This window comes from Colossoma macropomum, unplaced genomic scaffold, assembly GCF_904425465.1.
Source record: "Colossoma macropomum unplaced genomic scaffold, Colossoma_macropomum, whole genome shotgun sequence".
NCBI lineage: Eukaryota > Metazoa > Chordata > Actinopteri > Characiformes > Serrasalmidae > Colossoma > Colossoma macropomum.
Genome location: NW_023494800.1, coordinates 33,848,908 through 33,867,513, shown reverse-complemented (window position 1 = coordinate 33,867,513; position 18,606 = coordinate 33,848,908).

Here is an 18,606-nt window from a genome sequence, read left to right as displayed (position 1 = left end):
GAACCCTTGAAAAACCATCTTTTTAAAGGTGTACTAAAGTCTGAGAAACAGTCAGGGTGTCCACTCAGGATGAAACACTTGTTCTCCATGTTTGTTTGTTTGTTTGCTTGTTTGTTTGTTTGTTTGTTTCATGGTAGTTCTAGCAGCATTTCTGAAACCTCCCTCACTCTGTTTGGCTTGAATTGTTGTCTTTCCACTACGAGACAGACTATTCAAAGCGCCTCTCCTGCCAAGGCGAGACCCGTCACCATTCTCTGAAAACTTTTCTTTATTCATGAACACAAGCGTTGAATTTGCAGCAGAGGAGCAGGTTATCTGAGGCTGACGGCTCGATAACTCTTAGAAGACCCTCTCCAGCAGAAGTTTTCATGTTAAAGTTTTGAAGTCTGCTCTAAATGCACTACTACAGCAGGTGAGGATGAAGATGGAGATGAAGATGGAGATGAAGGCTGAAGCTGGTTCTGCTCAGGAGGTTAGCAGATGTGTCTGTCCAAACTGTTTCTCCTCGTCCTTGGAGACGCTGTTCAGCCTTTTGTCAGAGTGGATCTCCTTCTCAGCATGACGGAACATCCCTGTAATGGCTTTTTAAAAAGTCCACAAACTTTGAAAAATCTCCCACACGCCGTTACACAGGGGGCACAGCATAGTGCAGTTTATTGTACCACGAAACTTTTCAGTGAAATGCTAAACTGAAAGGTCAATATCATAAAAACACGATCCTGATTGTTATGAGGATTTTTAAACATACAGGCCATGTGTTAACCCCTTAAAACCCGAATGGACCACACCTCGGTCACTCACTTTCATAACCACATAACTTAGTTTCATAGCTGTTGCTGAATAATTAATAAAATCTATTTTGATTTATCATCATTTATTTAGTTTTATTAATCATTCATAGCAGATGCCGAGAAATTCATTGTGGTTACTGAATCATTCATAGCAGTTACTGAATAATTCATAGCAGTTACTGAATAATTCAGTCGTTACTGAATAATTCATAGCAGTTACTGAATAATTCATAGTAGTTACTGAATAATTCATAGTAGTTACTGAATAATTCATAGTAGTTACTGAATAATTCATAGCAGTTACTGAATAATTCATAGCAGTTACTGAATAATTCAAAGCAGTTACTGAATAATTCATAGTAGTTACTGAATAATTCATAGCAGTTACTGAATAATTCATAGCAGTTACTGAATAATTCAGTCGTTACTGAATAATTCATAGTAGTTACTGAATAATTCATAGCAGTTACTGAATAATTCATAGTAGTTACTGAATAATTCATAGCAGTTACTGAATAATTCATATTATACACTGAATATAACTCGTAATAGTTACTGAACAATTCATAGTAGTTACTGAATAATTCAGAGTAGTTATTGATTAATTCATAGTAGTTACTGAATAATCTACAGAAGTTGCTGAATAATTCATGTTAGTTACTGAATGACCTGTCGTGATTACTGTATTATTAATAGTTAATACTGAATAATAATCATGGGGTTTAAGGGGCCCTAATGAAGGCGTATTTAGCACTAATACCGTAATAACAGTGCTGTACTGGATCATCACCGAGGCTGAAGATCATGACGTGTTATTGTAGGAGAGAGTGATCAGGAGTTTTCTGGAATGTTCTGTGGAGCTCTGTGTGACAGACGGGCGTCGGAGAGAGAGAGTCCACACCGGGTGACTCGTTCTCCTCAACATTTGTTCCCTTCATCCCTCCATATGTGACGGATGAATCTGTGGAGCTCATCTCTCTCTCTCTCTCTCTCTCTCTCTCTCTCTCTCTTTCTTTATCTTTGTATGTCTGACCCACTTGAACATCCTTCTTTTCTTTTTCTTGTCTGTCTATCTATCAATCTATCTATCTATCTATCTATCTATCTATCTGTTTTTCTCTTTCTCTTTTTCTTTTTTCTTTCTCTCTCACTCTTGCTCTCTCTTGCTCTCTATTTTCTTTCTCTCCTTCCTCTTTCTCTTTTCTCTCTCTTTCTGTTTTCATCTTCTCTCTCTTTCTCTCTCTTTTCTCTGTCTCTTTCTCTCTCTCTCTCTTTTCTTTCTATCTCCCTCTATGTGTTTAGGCACTCTTTCTCTCTCATTCTCTCTTTGCTCTCTTTGTCTTCCTCTCTCTTTTTTCTTTCTCTCTCCTTCTGTTTGTTCTCTCTTTTACTCTTTTCTCTCTTTCTTCCTTTCTTTCCTTCCCATCTCCTTCTGTGTTCAGTCACTTTTTTTGCTATTGTTCTTTCTGTTCTCTCTGTCTCTCTTTATATCTCTTTTTTCTCTCCCTCATTCTGTCATTCTGTGTCTTTAGCACTTTTCCTTCATTGTCTTTTTCTCACTCTCATGCTCTTCCTCTTTCTCCTCCCTTTTCTTCTATTTTTTCCTTTGTCTTTCTCTCTGTCTCTGTCTCTCCTTTGCTCTTTTCTCTTTTTCTCTCTCGCTCTTTCTCTCTTGCTCTTTCTCTTTCTTCTCTCTTTCTGTCTGTCACTCTTTTCCTCTCTCTTCATCTGTCTCTTTGTTTTTCCCTTTTTTCTTTTTTTTTCTCTCTCTCTCTCTCTTCAACTGTTTCTCTCATGGTAAAATATGTATCTCTAGTCTTTTATCAGTGATGCTCCCTGCTGACCTAACACAGCCCTCATTCCATCAATGTCACCTGCTCTGTGTGTGTGAGTGTGTGTGTGTGTGTATGTGTGTGTGTGTGAGCGTGTGTGCCTGAGTGTGTGTGTGTGTGTGTGAGTGTGTGTGTGTGTGTGTGAGTGTGTGTCTGTGTGTGAGTGTGTGTGTGTGTGTGTGAGTGTGTGTGTGTGTGTGTGTGTGTGTGAGTGTGTGTGTGTGTGTGTGTGTGTGTGTGTGTGGGTGTGTGAGTGTGTGTGTGCGGGTGCACTTAATTGTTTGTTCTCTGAAACATTCACATGGCTCATTTCTTTGGCTGATTTCACCCTGTGTGCATATTTTGTGTGATTAGTGAGGACCAAAGGTCTCCTTAAGTCTGTGAAAAGACGTTTGTTAATCCCCACAACTTAGTCCACACAAAGTGTTTTTATTGTGAAGGAATGACAGTCTCTGACTTTTGCACAGTACTGTAGGTACTATGAAAGTCCCCATAATGATATTAACATACACACACACACACACACACACACACACACACACACACACAGATGATGATGCTCATTCTCTCTCTGAACTCAAATTTACAGAAAATGATAAAGAATACAAAAATACTAAACAGCAAAGTCATAAAAAAGAAATGAAAATGTGTGGTTACTGTTTTTGTGTGTTGTAATTTTGTTGTTATTATTGTTATTAGTAGTATTAGTACTATATGTAGTAGTAGTAATAGTAGTATTAGTAGTAGAACTATAAGTAGTAATACTAGTAGTAGTATAGGTATTATTATTATTATTAGTACTAGTAGTAGTAGTAGCATTAGTAGTATTAGTAGTGTCAATAGTAGTAGTAGTAGTATGTAGTTGTATTGGTAGTGGTATTAGTAGTAGTAGTATAAGTAGTATCAGTAGTAGTAGTAGTATAAGTAGTAGTAGTATTAATAGTATCAGAAGTAGTAGTATTAATAGTATCAGAAGTAGTAGAATAAGTAGTAGGAGTAGTAATAGTAGTAGTAGTAGTAGTAGTATCAGTAGTAGTATTAGTAGTATCAGTAGTAGTAGTAATAGTAGTAGTATAAGTAGTAGTAGCATTAGTAGTATAAGTAGTAGTAGTAGTAGTAGTAGTAGTAGTAGTATCAGTAGTAGTAGTAATAGTAGTAGTATAAGTAGTAGTAGCATTAGTAGTATAAGTAGTAGTAGTAGTAGTAGTAGTAGTAGTAGTATCAGTAGTAGTAGTAGTAGGAGTATAAGTAGTAGTAGTAGTATAAGTAGTAGTAGTATTAGTAGTATAAGTAGTAGTAGTAGTATTAGTAGTAGTAGTAATATCAGTAGTAGTAGTAGTAGTAGTATAAGTACTAGTAGTATTAGTAGTGGCAGTAGTAGTAGTAGTATCAGTAATAGTAGTAGTAATAGTAGTAGTAGTAGTAGTATAAGTAGTAGTAGTATTAGTAGTATTAGTAGTAGTAGTAGTATTAGTAGTGGCAGTAGTAGTAGTAGTATCAGTAATAGTAGTAGTGAAAGTAGTAGTAGTAGTAGTATCAGTATCAGCTGTGTCTTTAAGACTGATATATGTAATATATAGAATATATATTGACAAAAAGCGACAAGAATCTCCCTGTTTGTCAAACATGATATACACTATTCTGTGACTGTGACTGAGAGACCGAAATACATTTCAAGTGAACGGATCAGAATCTTATAATCAGCTGTATCGAACACTGTTTCTGTGGGTGAGATCCAGGTGTCAGTGAAGGAAACAACAACTGTAATATCTCTCTCTCTCTCTCTCTCTCTCTCTCTCTCTCTCTCTCTCGCTCTTGTTTTTCATCACATTCTAAACAAGCGGATGTCTCTGTCATCACTTGGTACCAAACCCCACAGCTGGCTTCCTGAAACAGGCCACGTTGGTGTGTGTGTGAGTGTGTGAGTGTGTGTGTGTGTGAGTGTGTGTGTTTGCTTCCAGTGTTTTTTTGTCTCAATCAGTTTTGTTGCTATCAGTAACTTAACAGTGTGTTTTTCTGTGCTGAGCTATTGTGCGGTGGAGTCGGTGAGGGGGGTGCATTTGCGCATGAAAGCGAACAGTGTTCTGTGTTTGTGTGTGTGTGTGTGTGTGTGTGTGTGTGTGTGTGTGGGTGTGTGTGTGTGTGTGTGTGTGTGTGTGTGTGTTAAGTAGGGGGGTCTCAGTATCTGGGTTTGTTTTCCAGGCTGCTAATACCTCGTTAGCAATAGTGCCAGCCAGCAGGACTCCTTTGATTATACTGACTTAAAATACGCTCTCTCTCTCTCTCTCTCTCTCTCCCTGTTGTTCTCTCAATATCTCTGTTTCTCTCTCAGTCTCACTTCGATCTCTCTCTCTCTTCTCTGTTGACATTTCTCATTGTTTCTCTCTGTCTCTCCTTTTGTTTCTTGTCTTTATCTCTGTATTTTTCAGCTGTTGAGGAAGTTGTTCAGGAAGTTGTTCAGGAATGGGTTCAGTAGAGCTGTTGAAGGAGCTGTTCAGTATATTTACTCAGGGTGCTGTGCAGTAGAGCTGTTCAGGGTGCTGTTCAAGAGATGTTCAGTAGAGCTGTTCACTAGAGCTGCTCAAGGTGCTGTTCATTAGAGTTATTCAGGGTGCTGTTCAGTAGAGCTGTTCAAAGTGTTATTAGACAGAGTTAATTAGGGTGCTGTTTAGTACAGCTGTTCAGTAGAGCTGTTCAAGGTGCTGTTCAGTAGAGTTATTCAGGATGCTTTTCAGTAGAGCTGTTCACTAGAGCTGTTCAAAGTGTTATTAGATAGAGTTATTTAGGGTGCTGTTTAGTACAGCTGTTCAGTAGAGCTGTTTAAGGTCCTGTTCAATGGAATCGTTCAGCGTGCTGTTTAATAGGGCTGTCCAGTAGAGCTGTTCAAAGTGCTGTTCAGTAGAGCTGTTCAACATGCTGTTCAATTGAGTCATTCAGGGTGCTGTTTATTAGAGCGGTTCAGGGTGCTGTTTAGTAGAGCTGTTCTGTAGAGTTATTTAGGGTGTTGTTCAGTAGAGACGTCAAAGAGAACTGGTAAAGGTGCTGTTCAACTGAGTCGTTCAGCAAGCTATTTAGTAGAGCTGTTCATATAGAGCTGTTCAAGGTGCTGTTCAGTAGAACTGTTCAAGGTGCTGTTCAATTGAGTCATTCAGGGTGCTGTTTAGTAGAGCTGTTTAGTAGAGCCGTTTAGGGTGCTGTTCGGTAGAGCCATTAGGGAGAGCTGTTCAAGGTGCTGTTCAGTAGAACTGTTCAAGGTGCTGTTCAATTGAGTCATTCAGGGTGCTGTTTAGTAGAGCTGTTTAGTAGAGCCGTTCAGGGTGCTATTTAGTGGAGCTGTTCAGGGTGCTGTTTTGTAGAGTTGTTTTGTAGAGTCATTTAGGGTGCTGTTCGGTAGAGCCGTTAAGGAGAACCGTTCAAGGTGCTGTTCAGTAGAGCCATTAAGAAGAACCGTTCAAGGTGCTGTTCAGTAGAGCTGTCCAAAGTGCTGTTCAGTAGAGCTGTTCAGCAGAGCTGTTCAGTAGAGCTGTCAAGGGAGCTTCTCTGAAAGCTGTTCAGTAGAGCAATTCAAAACCAGAGCATTCTCGTTTATCCTCAACCTATTCAGCCTACAGTAGGTTATAAGGAGTGTACAAGGCAGCCAATTAGAACTGAGCTCATTTACATATTTCAGCCTTAAAAGCACAGTAACAAAAACAGCCCAGTGGATTAAAGATAAAGGGGTTGGAAAAATGTCATGTAAAAACGAACTGTGACTGTTTTTGGCAAATGCAAACACAGCGGACCTTAGAGAACACTGGACCTTGGAGAACACTGGAACTTAGAGAACACTGGACCTTGGAGAACACTGGACCTTTGAGAACACTGGACCTTAGAGAAAAATGTAGAATATGGGCTCTTTAACACACCTGCCTTGACTCTTCAGTGTCATCATATCATTTCATGACAGACAATACAAATTTTGAAGAGGAGAGTTTTCACCTGTTTTACACTGAATTATGAGGTGTTAAAATACTTTTTTCCCTATTTAAAGTTACTGTGGTGTAAATCACAGATTTAATGTCACAGAATCAAAGCGTAAAATGCTGAACTGTGTCAAAACCTCCCAAAATCAGAGCTAATTTAACCTTCACTTCTCTGTTTTACCTCCTCCCTCCATCACTCCATCCCCTCTCCTTCCCCCGTGCTTTCTACTCCTGAGCCTTTTTCTCTTTCTGTTTTGACCCCGGCTCTCTCTCTCTCTCTCTCTCTCTCTCTCTCTCTGTCTCTCTCTCTCAGAGGCCGCATATGATGGATTAGGATGAGAGTGTAGGGCATTTTGTCTGTGTTGGTCTGTGGGTGGGGCACACACACACACACACACATACACACACACACACACACTGACAGACACACACACACACACACACACACACTGACAGACACACACACACACACACACTGACAGACACACACACACACACACGCACACACACACACACCGACAGACACACACACACACACACCCACTGACAGACACACACACACACACACTGACAGACACACACACACACACACACACACACACACACCCACTGACAGACACACACACACACACACTGACAGACACACACACACACACGTTTATCCTCTCCTTTCGTCTGAGATGACTAGAAATAATTCAGTTGAGCATTTATAGAGTGAAAATCACAGAGTTTACCTCTCTGTCTCTAATTCTCTCTCTGGGTCTCTTTCTCTTTTCTACTTCTCTCTCTCTCTCGTTCTCTCCTCATTCTCTCTTTCTTTCTTTCTTTCTTTCTTTCTTTCTTTCTTTCTATCTCTCTATCTCTCTCTCTCTCTTTCTCAAGTTCAAGTTCAAGTTCAAGTTTGCTTTATTGGAATGACAAATTTACATTTGTATTTTCAAAGCACTACAAAAATGATCTATATGATCTAGATCTATATTAAAAGTTAATAATAAAAGAAAAAAATTACAAAAACAACACAAACAAACAAAACAAAATGCAAAACCAATATTAATATAAGACAATGCAGTGTTAATTATCAATTAATACTATAAATGTAAATGTAATAATAAAACAAAACCTATTGAATCTGTGTATATAGTTTATAACAGGAAAGAGAAGGAAAACAAAGTTAATTATCAAACATATTTATGTGAGTAAGAAGGGAAAAAAAGAAAAGGAAAGAAAGGACATCTAATAACAATTAATCTCTCTCTCTCTCACTATCTCTCTCTCTCTCACTATCTCTCTCACTATCTCTCTCTCTCTCTCACTATCTCTCTTACTATCTCTCTCTCGCTATCTCTCTCTCTCTCTCTCTCACTATCTCTCTCTCTCTCACTATCTGTCTCACTATCTCTCTCTCTCTCACTATCTCTCTCACTATCTCTCTCTCTCTCTCTCACTATCTCTCTTACTATCTCTCTCTCGCTATCTCTCTCTCTCTCACTATCTCTCTCTCTCACTATCTTTCTCTCTCTCTCTCACTATCTCTCTCACTCTCCTCATTCTTTTCTTTCTTTCTTTCTTTCTTTCTTTCTTTCTCTCCCTCTCATTATTTCTCTCTCGCTCTCTCCTCATTCTCTGCCTTTCTTTCTTTCTTTCTCTCTCTCTCTCCCTCTCACTATCTCTCTCTCACTCTCTCCTCATTCTCTGTCTTTCTTTCTTTCTTTCTCTCTCTCTCTCCCTCTCACTATCTCTCTCTCACTCTCTCCTCATTCTCTGTCTTTCTTTCTTTCTTTCTTTCTCTCTCTCTCCCTCTCACTATCTCAACTGGATGCTAACATGTTGATTTAGTCCTGCTGTACCTTTTCTGATTTTCTTTTTCATCTGTTCTCCTTCGTTCACTTGGCACACACACACACACGCACACGCACACACACACACACACACATGGCTCATTATCTGTGTAACGGGGCTCCTATTAATTAAAGCCATTCAGTGTAAATGTGTGTGTGTGTGTGTGTGTGTGTTGGCAGGGTGCCACTGTGTGTAGGGGTATCGAGGGTGTCCCTGCTTGTAGAGCGAAAACCGTAATTACACACACACACACACACACACACTCGGGGGGCGTCCCTTTTACAGTGCGGGGCTGATAATTAGCGCTAGAGGAGGAATATTTTAACGTCGGTTAGCATTCAGCACCGCACAGTAACACAGCTAATGAAGCACAACACACACACACACACACACACACACACACACTCACACAAACTAATAATATCACTGCTACGTTTGGAATCACTGTTTTCAACAATATAAACCAGCTTCACTGCAGATACACTGACTGGTTCTAATGTGATTCTAATATTCTGTAGCATGTTCTGTTGTCCTGGGTGGCCAAAGTGCATATGTGGTGGATCAAAGGCCAAAAATACATACAAATAAAGAGCTTTTAAAAATGTGTCCACTACATTTTGTTACTAAATCACTTCTAGTATAAAATTGGTTGTAGTACAAAGTACTTATAGTATATAGCTGTTTTCTCTGATTTGGGGTTGAGGGTGTGGTTTAGGCCAGGGGTCGGCACCATGTGGCTCTTTTACTGCCCTGTTGTGGCTCCACAGCTGAATTAGATTTGTAGGTAAAAATAAAATAATCCTCCTTTACAGTAAAATAAAGCTCTGCTGATCGTTCAACACAGTTTAACAATAAATGGTCTTAAACTCTGGAGTTAATGTAGAACTGCTATTCACCCTTTAACCCTGAAGATCAGCGCAGACTGCTGGTCACCATAGCAATGCAGACAACAGTCTCACCCAGCTAGTATCTAACAAAACAGCAAAGAGAAAGATTTAAGATGAACCTCGATAATTTTGAGCCAAATGGACTAATTTCCATTTATAGTCACTCCAGCTGGTTTCCTGATACGTTTAATCTGCAGTGAGAAACTGTCAAACACTAAAAAGTCATGAAGATGAAGTTTCTCGTTCTAATTTTCCCGTTCCACCTTAAATGGTACAGCAGTTACGTTCTGGCGCCTCTGGCACCATTTAAGGCGTAACAGGAAAATTCGATCAAGAAGCTGGAGAATGAGGAGCGACTTCAGCCTCAGAAAAAATCGAGTGTTGAGAGACATTTTAGAAGCAACTATTCTACTTTTGAGGAAAAGTTTCCTGCTGGAGATGCGAGAAAAGCGGCTATAGCTGAGCTAAAGCTTAAAGCAGAATGAAGTACGTCTGCGTTTTTGTTTATATTTTTTATCCTATACAAGCATATCAGCACATACTGAGACATCTTTACAGCCAAGAGGGTCAAATGGATGTAAAATGTTGTGGCTCTGAAGGTCGTTTGATATTTGTTGAAAGGACAAAATGGCTCTTCTTGACATTTGGGTTGCCGACCCCTGGTTTAGGAGAAATTTCTGACAGGCCAAATCAACTTATCAGCTTAGCCAGATGATTTAAGCCTATTGAATAGGAAAAGAGCTGAGGGACATGGCTATTGGATAATCCTTATCTTTAGGTTTAAGTTATCTGACTAACTGAGAAATTCTGCTTTGTAAATTATGCCCCTGGTCTATAGCTTTCAAAACTATTAGCAAAAAGCTGTAAAAATGAAGACACATTCTATGATGAACTATTCGTCTCTTCTCCTCACTGCATTTCTCTATTTTAATGCACTGCAATATTGCTGCCACAGAGAGAACAATAAAAGCACTTTTCAAATATTATTCCAATACTTGAATGTTTCTCACAACAAACCTTTAATTGCCTTACAAGACACAGCAAAATGATGATGCTGGTAATGAGCTGGGGCAGGTTATCTGTCTAAAGCCTCTGTCCTAGAAATAGTGCAGACCACTGACTGGTAAAATGCAATCATCACAGAACTGCCTGCATCGTCCTCTTAGTGAGATGACCACGTTTCTAAAAAACAACAACAGTAACTCCACTAACGACAGCAACAAATACAGCAGGCAATCACTGCAGTGAATAAGCACAACCAATGACTGATCAGCCTCAACACGTTTGAAATGCCACTGCAACCAGTCAGGAGAACACCTTTATCCTGGTTGCTCAAATGTTGACTGTTGCCTCCAGCTCCAGTGCAGCTCTACCCCCAATTGAAGGTCCACTTGCACATTGTAATTATCTTGTTATGTTGTGGTTTAACCATCGTCCCAGTCCAGAGGAGCCAGATCAGCAACAGAGTCCAAAGTATCCACAATCTAAAGGAGCCAGATCAACAGCAGAGTCCAGAGGAGCCAAATTAACAACAGAGTCCAGAGGAGCCAGAATCCAAAGAATCCAGATCAACAACAGCATCCAAAGGAGCCAAATTAAAAAGAGTCCAGAGAAGCCAAATCAACAACAGAATCCAGAAGAGCCAGACCAACAACAGTCTAGAGGAGCCAGATCAGCAACAGATTCCAAAGAATCCAGATCAACAACAGCATCCAAAGGAGCCAAATTAAAAAAAGGTTAAGAAAGGCCAGATCAACAACAGAGTCCAGAAGAGCCAGATCAACAACAGAGTCCAGAAGAGCCAGATCGACAACAGAGTCCAGATGAGCCAAATTAATAACAGAGTCCAGAGGAGCCAGATCAACAACAGAGTCCAGATGAGCCAAATCAACAACAGAGTCCAGAAGAGCCAGACCAACAACAGAGGAGCAAGATCAGCAAAAGATTCTAAAGGAGCAAAATCAGCAACAGAGTCCACAAGAGCAAGGCCACCAACAGAGTCCAAAGGACCCATATCAACAAGAGAGTCCAGAGGTTCAAGATCAGCAATAGAGTCCAGAGAAACTAAACCAACAACAAAGTCCAGAGGAGCAGAAGCAGCAACAGGATCCAGAAGAACCAGACCAACAACAGAGTTCAGAGAAACAAGATCAGCAAGGGAGACTGGAGAAACTCAAGGCTTCCCTATCAACCCTACATAGAAGGTTAGAAAGGAACAGATAAAGAACTTAAGTGGTCTTCTAGGCTGTGAATGGTCCAATCTGCTACAACATCAGTAAGGGGACCCTCCAAGCAGCACCACCACCACCACTGGGTGCAGAGTGGCAATACATATATAAAAAAGTGCCAGGGCTGAATCCTGTGTGGACCAATCAGGAGCAAAAGAATCATCTAATAAAGTTTCGAGTTTCTGAGGTGTGAGTCTTCTGTCAAGGCATCTGTGGTGCAGGTCTGAGTCAAGTCTCAAGACTCTGAGGTACGAGTCCGGGTTAAGTCTTAAGTCTCTGAGGTGCAAATTCAAGTTAAGTCTTGAGTCTCCGAGGTACGAGCCCAGGTTGAGTCTTCAGTCTTTAAGGTGCAGGTCGCTGTTTTCAGAACAAAACCTCATATCTCCATTTTTGTCGATTTTCAGTTTTTGACGTAATTTGAAAGTGCCTGCTCCCCCTTACATTGCCTGTAAATTTCATGATAAATGGACCAAAAGAAACGTCCCAAAATGACTTATAAAAAAGTCTTGTTCTATTGACTTACATTAAAAGTAAAGTAAGTTTTTTCCTTCTCCTGTAAAGTCATAATTTTGGAGTTACAAAGTTTTGTTTCCGACAGCAGCGAAGTGTAAGTCAAGTCTCAGGTCTGTAGGATGCGAGTATGAGACGAGTCTCGAGGTGCGAGTGTGAGTCAAGTCTCCAGTTATGAACTCTAGTTACGTCTCAGAATTAAGCTATACGTGCTATTTATTCACACAGTGCCCAATGTACAGCATTACAGCCTCAGACACGTCCTGATACAGAGGACACAATGATGCCATCATTAACCTTCCTAGGTCCCCATGGCATACATTCCAGGAAACACCTTCTGAAATTCCTTTGAAAGTGTGGATACTAAACATTTAATCCATACTACATTTATGTTTGTAAGAAAAACAGAAGATTATTGTTCTTATGTTATTACAGATTTGAATGTGATGAAAAGTAGTCCATATAGGGTGTGAAAACAAAAGTATTCTATACGTTTTTGCAGTTTTTGCTCTTTTTTTGACATTGAAACAAGCAACAAAAAGTGCAGATATGAAAACAGTCAATGCACGATGTAAATCAGAGGTAGATGTAATTCACTGATTAATTTTACAGTTAGTTATTTACTTATGTACTTACATAAATACATTTGTAAACGTAAATCAAAAGTATTGGAAAACAACTGCTCAGGTTTAATATTGGTCTGGGTCCTGCTCAGCATAGCTGTGATAATGAGGGTGGTTAATAGTGTTATAATGGGGTGGAAAAGATTCCTGGGCGAGAGCCAGGACTCATGCAGGAGGGGAGAGGGGGAGGGCTGAGACTCAAAGCCCATAAACATGCCTCCTCCTGCTGAGCCAAGTCAGCACTGAGCCCCTGGGGTGGAAGCCTTGGGCTTCGACCATAGTAATGAGAAACCAGATTAAAAGACGCCTGTGCAGCTGTGGGCACAAAGCGGCATGTGTGTGAATGCCGTTTGTAAATATCTTTTAAAGATTAATGTGGCACCCGGCAAATTAAAAAAAGGCTAAAATGTTCCGGAACTGTGTTTCCACGTTTCCATGATGACAAGATACATGTGGGCCAAATAATCAAAAATCATGAAAAACTATGTCAAGACAATTGCAGATTTAAAATATTATCCTTAGAAACTTTGAATATTGCTGATCCTCTGATGTGTGGACGTAGCTAATGTTTACAAATACACTCCTGCTTGCTTATTTGCATTATTACAACTGATCTCCTGCTCCCCACCTCCCATGGATATGGTGTTTGTTTTTTTGGTTTAATCTGTTAAAACAACAAAAAGTCTATCACGTCTTTGTTTGAGTAGGTAAACATGTCGAACTGTGTCCCACACATGACTAAAGTCATACATAAAACAAACGCGTACAGTATGTACAACTGGAAGTAGAGACTAAAGATTAACACTCTGCTCTAATGCTGCACACGCATGAGCATGAATGAAAGCATTCATTGCTGCATTTAAAACACACACATACAGATGTTCATGCACAGTGACTTCTTCAGTCCTGCTTCCTCTGAGACTACTCACAAGTCTCTTCATGAAGGCCCCAATCAAGTCTTTATTTTCTGAGTGTAAAGTCTGAGCTCAGAGTCTCTGAGATGCAAGTGTGAGTCGAGTATTGAGTTTCTAAAATGCGAGGCCGAGTCAAGTCTCAAGTCTCTGAGGTGCGAGTCCAGGTCTTGAATCTCTGCATTCCAGTCGGGTCTTCAGCCCCTCATGTGTGAGTCCCAGTCAAGTCTTGAGTCCTTCAGGTGCGAGGCAGAGTCGAGTCTCGAATCCCTCAGGTGTGAGTCCCAGTCAAGTCCTGAGTCTCTGAGGTGCGAGTCCGAGTCCCCTGTTCGCCTGTTCCCCTTGCTTGGTCGTCCTCTACACAAACAACAGAAATGACCTTACCTCATCGTTTAGAAGTCATCTTTAACTTACTAAAGACAAATGTATCACAACTTTGCTGAATTTGTTATCACAGTAAAAGACTGCACAGCCGTTGCAAAACTGACAGGCAACTGCGCAAATCTTGGGTCAGAAACTGAAGGTTTGATTTACTATTTTTTTGTTAGTTTTTTTTTTCTCAAGCTGAAAATTCAAGCCTGAATCTGAATTTGCATCAAATCTGAAAACAAGTCTTTAGCCTAGAGTCTGAGTCGCTGACTCGAGTTCCCATCCCTGGCTTTATATTTATGGTGTTCTGGGCAGCTTGGCCTGGACTTTTAAGCCTAATGTGATTCAACTGGTGGTAAATTACCCAAGTGCTTTTCTGATGTATTAAAAATTGATGTAATGTTCAGGAATTGGCTTTCTAAGGAAACAGAGCAAAAAAACTGGCCTGCAGTTTTGCCTGCATTACACACTCAGGTAGATACTCCACACGCCTCGGAAAGAAACAGGAATAAATACATGTCACTGGAAGTAAAGCTCACAGTGAGGCGGGGCAGAGCAATAAGCCAAAGTAAGAAACTAAGCTTTTCTTTCTACGGTAGGAGACTTTAAAATATTTCCTCTGGGCCCCACAGACCCCACAGGCCCTCCTGCTCTCTTTGATGCTCAGATGTAGAACTTTAATGCTAGAACGTAGAAAGTAGACCAAGCAGGAAGATGAAGAAAAGATGCATAGTGATGTCACTAGGGCTGACTAGGGTTTCATTATGTAAGCAGCTTTATCAGTATCAGTGATCCAATAAGCATGCTCGTTCTAGAATCCAGGCTGCTGATTGGTTGTCTGAGTTACGTTCTGGATGCGCATTGTTAACGTTGCTGCTTCTTGATTAGTCTGTAATCTGTTGCTGTCAGTAAACTTTCCCACCTCCAGCACCTCACACTAATTTCCCTCTAAGCCACGCCCACTTTCAGTTTGTAGTTTATAAGACAGTATTAAAAAATGGACTGTTCAAAAATATGGAGTTTAGGCATCAGTATAAATATTAATATTGAAAAATTATGAACAGCCTTAGATGTCGTGAACAAACAGTAACGACTTCAGCTTGAAATCAGTTTTTACTGACGGATATTTGTTTCACAGACTGTTGTGTTATTGAATTTTATTTATTTGTTTATTTGCTAAAAAGACCCATCAACCCACATTTAAAAGAACTATAAAAACTGCAGAGAATTCACACCAAAAGTCTGCTTTCATCTCTCTCTCTTTTCTGTTTCTCTTCCTCCCTTTCCCTCTTTTCTCTCTAGCTGCCTTTTCTTTTTCTGTTTCCCTCTTTTCTGTTTCTTTCTCTCTTTCTCTCTCTCCCTCCCCCACCTCCTCTCTCTCTCTGCCTTTCTGTATCCCTCTCCCTCTTTTTTATACTCTCTCTGTAATTCCTTTTTTCCCTTTTCCCTTTACTCCCTCTTTTTCTCCTTGACTTCACTTTTTGTTTCCCCTCTATATCTCTTCCTCTCTCTTTTTCCATTCTTCTTGCTCTCTGCCTCTTTGTCTCCTTCTTTCTCCCTCTCTGTCTTTCTCTTTTCTGTCTTTACCTGCCTCGCTCACATCTTTCCACCTCTTTCTTTCCTTTCTCTGTCTTTCTCCATTTCTCTCTCCCAATTCCTCTTTCTTGTTCTGTTCTCTCCCTATACTTCCCCCCCTTTCTCTCTCTCTCTCTCTCTCTCTCTCTCTCTCTCTCTCTCTCTCCCCCTCTCTCTCAGTCTCTGTTGAGTGATACTCTGACTGTGTGTTTGTTCATAGTAACTGCAGTGTCAGTGCTGAATATGAAGAGGTGCTGATGTTTTTCTGATGTGTGTTTGATCAGCTGCACCTGTATCTTTCACACTCCCACACACACACACACACACACACACACACACACACAAAGTGGCCAGTTAGTTGAACCACCAAGTGGAACTACAAGGTGGGTGTTTCTAATAAACTGGCCAGTTAGTGGAAGTACAAGGTGGGTGTTTCTAATAAAGCGGCCAGTGAGTGGAAGCACAAGGTAGGTGTTTCTAATAAAGTGGCAAGTGAGTGGAAGCACAAGGTAGGTGTTTCTAATAAAGTGGCCAGTTAGTGGAAGTACAAGGTTGGTGTTTCTAATTAAGCGGCCAGTGAGTGGAAGCACAAGGTGGGTGTTTCTAATAAAGTGGCCTGTGAGTGAAAGTACAGGTAGGTGTTTCTAACGATGAGTACGTGTCATAGCGAGGAGAAAATGTATTATATATTTAATAGTGTACCTTCACTGCTTCGGATAAACGAAGGGTAAATGAACAGGATGCTACAGACAGATTTTCCTGTCCACAGTGGAAAGTGTCCTTATTTGTCTCCGTCTGACCCCGAGTCACAGTCCTTTTAGAAAGATCCCATCTTCCCAAGGTAATCTCATTCTCTGTCTCTCTCTCTCACACATTCCTTGTTATATAAGAGTGTGTGTGTGTGTTTAATCTGCGAGAGGTTGGGGATTAAGGGTGAGATTAGGCATCGCTGGATTACACTGACCCTGATACAGCAGCGCAGTCATGTGATCGAGGTCATGTGACCTGATGAACGCTCAGCAAGTCCTCGGCGTGGAAAATTGTGGAGGCCAGAAATCTGTCACCAAAAAACCTCACCACTGTGTGTGTGTGTGTGTGTGTTTGTGCATTTGGATCAGTATTTGTTGATTAGCGGTCGTCGCCATGACGTCAGTCAGATCTATTGCCTGATGACTCACTGAGCCAATGACATCATGTCCACAATCTGTTCACACACTCAGTGTGACTCCCGACACTCATGGGTCAGCGCAACAGATCACTGAAGCATTTGTTTGTGCGCATCCACTGTTTCTGCTCTGTTCACTCCTCCTTCCTCACGTTCTGTCATATAAAGCCTTGAGTTCACTACACGACTTTTAAAGTCTTAACAGATTATAAACAGACTGGGTGTCTCACACTATCTGAATGGACCGAATGGAGCTTAACTCTCATGAAATCACGCAAACTCTCACAAACTCTTGCGCTCTCCCTTTAATAGGAAACGCAAATAAACCGTTGGACCGTCTCGCTGCCACTGTTTTCTCTGCCATTTGCGCTACACAGTACAGAAGCAGCAAGTAAATATGTTTAAGTGAGACTCATTGATTTAAAGATGTGATCAGTTTGGCATTTTAAGAGTTTTAAATGTACATAAACTTGATTGTGTCTTAAACTCAGCTCATTAAAAAGCTTCGCTCCACACGTGAGAGACTCTTTACCATTTTTCTTTCTTGCTGTATTTTCTTCTTTTGTGCGCTCAGTTTTCATTGGTTGTTGCAGGAATCTGTTCAGATTGAGTCGCTGATCAGTTTACGCTAGATTTCGCTCAGAGTCAGGTCGAAAAAATGTTTGATAAACTCTGACTGGTGTGAAATGTGATCGGGAAGCTGTAAATCTGAGTCTGCTCCCCTCACACACGACTCGACTCTCTCTCCAACTGTTGACTCTGACTGACCCAAAAATCTGCAGACTAGAGCCGACCAGCACAGACTCAGACAGACTGAGAATCGGGGCCAAAATCGGAGTAAAAGTTTAACCTCGGCTTGAGAGAGAAATGGGCCAATGGGAAAAAGCACTAAGCCGCAGTCACTCTAGACATTTGCAGTTTACGTTGCCCTCTGAAATCGGTGTGACCGAGGCTGGACCGAAAGACTAGAAAAGAAAAACATCCTCCATGTTAGTTCAGTTAGAAGCTGGCTAACTGATGCCTGCACAGTAAAACCACAACAGCTAATCAATCATTCTCCAACTCTATCATTCAGTCAAGATCATCAAGTCAATGATATAATAACCCACTTTCATTCTTTTTTTCTCCACATGCCTGTCTGTCTTATTGACGTCCATTTCGGACTCTGCCTGTTCACTGTAGTGGCCAGAAAGACACTGAAGGGGATGGAGGGGTTAGAAGAAGAGAAAACAATATAAAAAAGGAGAAAGGGATAAGATCAGACAGAGAGAGAAGTATCAAGGGCTAGAGAAAAGGTGAAATAAAGAATAAAAGAGAGAGAGAGAGAGCAAGAGCGAGGGAGAGAGACATTGTACTGACATTGTGAATTCTCTTTCTGCTGACACAGAGATGTTGAGGAGGAGGTGTGCCAAACACCATCGGCATTTAGGAGTGTGTGTGTGTGGGTGTGTGTGTGTGGGTGTGTGTGGGTGTGTGTGGGTGTGTGTGTGGGTGTGTGTGTGGGTGTGTGTGTGTGTGTGTGTGTGTGAGTGTGTGTGGGTGTGTGTTTCAGTGCCAAAACTTTCAGGACTTAATCTTTCAACTCCACACACAACCACACAAAGGCAATTAACACACATGCACTCGTGGTGTAGCCAGATTTTCTTTTATCAGACCAGCTAGTAAGTTTTATGTCCCAAAGACTTTGCTATAGTGATGATGACGACCATCAGCTAGCCAACTTAATTATAGCTAAACCGGGGATAAACGAGGGATTTTTGTACATGAATACAATACACAATTGTTGACCGTTTGACATTTAACTAGCTAAAATTAGTAATTATAATATCTGACAGAATACCAGGACTACATAAATATCCTTTGGGATCAATAAAGAATCTATCAGTCTGTCTATCTATCTATCTATCTATCTAT